Source organism: Chamaea fasciata, unplaced genomic scaffold, assembly GCF_029207755.1.
Source record: "Chamaea fasciata isolate MVZ Bird 193981 ecotype frontalis unplaced genomic scaffold, bChaFas1.0.hap1 SCAF_153, whole genome shotgun sequence".
Lineage (NCBI taxonomy): Eukaryota > Metazoa > Chordata > Aves > Passeriformes > Sylviidae > Chamaea > Chamaea fasciata.
The window spans coordinates 1,039-5,892 of NW_027094238.1; the positions used below are offsets into that span (position 1 = coordinate 1,039).

Genomic DNA, 4,854 nt, shown 5'->3' on the forward strand with positions numbered 1-4,854 from the left:
AGCTCTCCACAGGCAGAGAAGCTGTTTGCAGCACGGCAAGTGCTTCTCCTAGCCTGGGAAGCGAGAAAACGCCGTTTGGCCGCGCCGAGTGCACTCTCCGGCGCTTCGCTCGCAGGCCGGCTTGGAACAGCGTCAAACGCTGTTTCCGAGCTCCCCACAAGCAGAGAAGCTGTTTGCAGCACGGCAAGTGCTTCTCCTAGCCTGGGAAGCGAGCAAACGCCGTTTGGCCGCGCCGAGTGCACTCTCCGGCGCTTCGCTCACAGGCAGGCTTGGAACAGCGTCAAACGCTGTTTCCGAGCTCTCCACAGGCAGAGAAGCTGTTTGCAGCACGGCAAGTGCTTCTCCTAGCCTGGGAAGCGAGCAAACGCCGTTTGGCCGCGCCGAGTGCACTCTCCGGCGCTTCGCTCGCAGGCCGGCTTGGAACAGCGTCAAACGCTGTTTCCGAGCTCTCCACAAGCAGAGAAGCTGTTTGCAGCACGGCAAGTGCTTCTCCTAGCCTGGGAAGCGAGCAAACGCCGTTTGGCCGCGCCGAGTGCACTCTCCGGCGCTTCGCTCGCAGGCAGGCTTGGAACAGCGTCAAACGCTGTTTCCGAGCTCTCCACCGGCAGAGAAGCTGTTTGCAGCATGGCAAGTGCTTCTCCTAGCCTGGGAAGCGAGCAAACGCCGTTTGGCCGCGCCGAGTGCACTCTCCGGCGGTTCGCTCGCAGGCCGGCTTGGAACAGCGTCAAACGCTGTTTCCGAGCTCTCCACAGGCAGAGAAGCTGTCTGCAGCACGGCAAGTGCTTCTCCTAGCCTGGGAAGCGAGCAAACGCCGTTTGGCCGCGCCGAGTGCACTCTCCGGCGGTTCGCTCGCAGGCAGGCTTGGAACAGCGTCAAACGCTGTTTCCGAGCTCTCCACAGGCAGAGAAGCTGTCTGCAGCACGGCAAGTGCTTCTCCTAGCCTGGGAAGCGAGCAAACGCCGTTTGGCCGCGCCGAGTGCACTCTCCGGCGGTTCGCTCGCAGGCAGGCTTGGAACAGCGTCAAACGCTGTTTCCGAGCTCTCCACCGGCAGAGAAGCTGTTTGCAGCACGGCAAGTGCTTCTCCTAGCCTGGGAAGCGAGCAAACGCCGTTTGGCCGCGCCGAGTGCACTCTCCGGCGCTTCGCTCGCAGGCAAGCTTGGAACAGCGTCAAACGCTGTTTCCGAGCTCTCCACAGGCAGAGAAGCTGTTTGCAGCACAGCAAGTGCTTCTCCTAGCCTGGGAAGCGAGCAAACGCCGTTTGGCCGCGCCGAGTGCACTCTCCGGCGGTTCGCTCGCAGGCCGGCTTGGAACAGCGTCAAACGCTGTTTCCGAGCTCTCCACAGGCAGAGAAGCTGTTTGCAGCACGGCAAGTGCTTCTCCTAGCCTGGGAAGCGAGCAAAACGCCGTTTGGCCGCGCCGAGTGCACTCTCCGGCGGTTCACTCGCAGGCAGGCTTGGAACAGCGTCAAACGCTGTTTCCGAGCTCTCCACCGGCAGAGAAGCTGTTTGCAGCACGGCAAGTGCTTCTCCTAGCCTGGGAAGCGAGCAAACGCCGTTTGGCCGCGCCGAGTGCACTCTCCGGCGCTTCGCTCGCAGGCCGGCTTGGAACAGCGTCAAACGCTGTTTCCGAGCTCTCCACAGGCAGAGAAGCTGTTTGCAGCACGGCAAGTGCTTCTCCTAGCCTGGGAAGCGAGCAAACGCCGTTTGGCCGCGCCGAGTGCACTCTCCGGCGCTTCGCTCGCAGGCCGGCTTGGAACAGCGTCAAACGCTGTTTCCGAGCTCTCCACAGGCAGAGAAGCTGTTTGCAGCACGGCAAGTGCTTCTCCTAGCCTGGGAAGCGAGAAAACGCCGTTTGGCCGCGCCGAGTGCACTCTCCGGCGCTTCGCTCGCAGGCCGGCTTGGAACAGCGTCAAACGCTGTTTCCGAGCTCCCCACAAGCAGAGAAGCTGTTTGCAGCACGGCAAGTGCTTCTCCTAGCCTGGGAAGCGAGCAAACGCCGTTTGGCCGCGCCGAGTGCACTCTCCGGCGCTTCGCTCGCAGGCAGGCTTGGAACAGCGTCAAACGCTGTTTCCGAGCTCTCCACAGGCAGAGAAGCTGTTTGCAGCACGGCAAGTGCTTCTCCTAGCCTGGGAAGCGAGCAAACGCCGTTTGGCCGCGCCGAGTGCACTCTCCGGCGCTTCGCTCGCAGGCCGGCTTGGAACAGCGTCAAACGCTGTTTCCGAGCTCTCCACAGGCAGAGAAGCTGTTTGCAGCACGGCAAGTGCTTCTCCTAGCCTGGGAAGCGAGCAAACGCCGTTTGGCCGCGCCGAGTGCACTCTCCGGCGGTTCACTCGCAGGCAGGCTTGGAACAGCGTCAAACGCTGTTTCCGAGCTCTCCACCGGCAGAGAAGCTGTTTGCAGCACGGCAAGTGCTTCTCCTAGCCTGGGAAGCGAGCAAACGCCGTTTGGCCGCGCCGAGTGCACTCTCCGGCGGTTCGCTCGCAGGCCGGCTTGGAACAGCGTCAAACGCTGTTTCCGAGCTCTCCACAGGCAGAGAAGCTGTCTGCAGCACGGCAAGTGCTTCTCCTAGCCTGGGAAGCGAGCAAACGCCGTTTGGCCGCGCCGAGTGCACTCTCCGGCGCTTCGCTCGCAGGCCGGCTTGGAACAGCGTCAAACGCTGTTTCCGAGCTCTCCACAGGCAGAGAAGCTGTTTGCAGCACGGCAAGTGCTTCTCCTAGCCTGGGAAGCGAGCAAACGCCGTTTGGCCGCGCCGAGTGCACTCTCCGGCGCTTCGCTCGCAGGCCGGCTTGGAACAGCGTCAAACGCTGTTTCCGAGCTCTCCACAGGCAGAGAAGCTGTTTGCAGCACGGCAAGTGCTTCTCCTAGCCTGGGAAGCGAGAAAACGCCGTTTGGCCGCGCCGAGTGCACTCTCCGGCGCTTCGCTCGCAGGCCGGCTTGGAACAGCGTCAAACGCTGTTTCCGAGCTCCCCACAAGCAGAGAAGCTGTTTGCAGCACGGCAAGTGCTTCTCCTAGCCTGGGAAGCGAGCAAACGCCGTTTGGCCGCGCCGAGTGCACTCTCCGGCGCTTCGCTCACAGGCAGGCTTGGAACAGCGTCAAACGCTGTTTCCGAGCTCTCCACAGGCAGAGAAGCTGTTTGCAGCACGGCAAGTGCTTCTCCTAGCCTGGGAAGCGAGCAAACGCCGTTTGGCCGCGCCGAGTGCACTCTCCGGCGGTATGCTGCAGGCTGGCTGCGAACAGCGTCTAGGGGCGGTTTCCATGCTCCCCACAAGCAGAGAAGCTCCTCCAGCACCGAAAGTGCATTTTCGGGGTTGGGAAGCAAGATTTCACTTATTCATTCTCTGCAGTGCGCTTACCTGCTCGGCGTGCTTTGCGGCGGCTGAGATCCTCGAGGAGCGGCAGACACGCGTCTCCCGGGCCGGGAAGCGTGGCCTCGCTGTTTCGTCACTTCCGGTGCTCCTGCCGTGCGTGCAGCGCTGTGCAGAGGCGGAGGAGCTCGAGGAGCGGCGGCCACGCCTCTCCGGGGCCGGGATTGGAGAAGTCGCTTGTTCGTCACCTGCCGTGCGCCTGCCGTGTTCGGCGCGCTCTGCAGTGGTAGAGAAGCTCGAGCAGCTGCGGCCGCGCGTCTCCTGGGCCAGGAAGCGAGAACTCGAGCCCGATGAGGAGTGTCTGCTTCTGCTTTTAACTTGTGGAAAGTTCAAAGCCTGTGGCTGTAAAATTAGCAGCAATACTGGTGCCTTCTTTTATCGCTCAAGGTCACTGGCCAGCAGGGAACAAGAAGTGTCCCAGGACTTGTTGGTGCCCTGCCAGAGAGAGAAGCAGCAAATGGTGTTGAGAGAATTTCTGGGAGTGCATGTGGGATCCTGCTTTTCTTGACAGCTTGAGAAATGATCTGAACAGAAAAAATATCTTTCTTTTTACAGGAGAATCTGATGTGGAACATGGGACCAGGATGACTTGCTGTGACTTCTTGAAAGCTGGAAAGAAGGCGATGTTAATCTTTTTGGCTAGAGGCAAAGTGTCTGCAAAGCCTTGGAAGAAGCCTATGCCAGGTAAGTGAGGACACGAACAGGAAAACACCTGGAGGCTGTGATGTGATTTCACGGAGGGTTATGGATTCCTGTCTCAAATGTCCATGTGTCAGTAGGGCTGGATCCAAGTGCCCTGGTGGAGAGGCAGGGTTGTCCTGCATTCCAGCTTTTTAGTGGCTGGAGTTTTGCCCAAGGAAGAGCAGCATCCTGATTTTGCTGCCATGTTCAGCCAGCACAGAGCTGTTGGGTGCCTCCGTCCAGGAGCAGCAGGAGCCTGGATTTCTGTCCCTGGGATTGCCTTGCTGTCCAAGACAAGGGCTGAAGGTGAGGGGCAAGGCAGCGCTGGGAGCTCTGGGAGTCAGGAGTGCCAGGCCTTTCATCTCCTGGTGCTGCTCAGGTGTTCACCAGAGGGTTTTTTTGACGGCCTTTGGCTTTCTGGATGGAAGCAAAAGGGTCCTTTCCCCTCCCTGCCTTCTGTCATTCCCAGGTCAGCCCCTGCTCTTTGCTGGCAGGCTAAATAGCCTCAGGAGTGGGCCGAGGAAGTGCTGCCTGATCTGTGAGGTTCCACAGGAGATGGGGGCAGGCTTTGCGCAGAGGTTCAAGCACCTTGGGACTTCCTGAAGGCCTGAGGCCTGAAGCAGAGTCTTGAGGCAAAGCTGACCTCTGGGTGAGCCTTCAACCCAGATGTTGTGTTTGTATCCTGTCGGCAGTGCGGTAGCCAGGATCATTAGTGTTCTGGGCTAGGTCCGTGCTCATTAGTGAAACATGGCTTGACCTTTCTGTGTTCAGAGGCCGGACAGGGCCCTGAGATGAGTCCTGTGGCCT

At 60.1% G+C, this 4,854-nt stretch overlaps 1 long non-coding RNA gene across 1 annotated transcript; it reads left to right on the forward strand.

The window, feature by feature from the left end:
• The first annotated feature begins 3,576 nt into the window (after positions 1–3,576).
• Positions 3,577–4,602, forward strand: LOC136304734 (uncharacterized). The gene is made up of 3 exons (XR_010724774.1): positions 3,577–3,826; positions 3,922–4,050; positions 4,517–4,602. It is a non-coding gene; the product is annotated as an uncharacterized lncRNA (long non-coding RNA).
• The last annotated feature ends 252 nt before the right edge of the window (positions 4,603–4,854 follow it).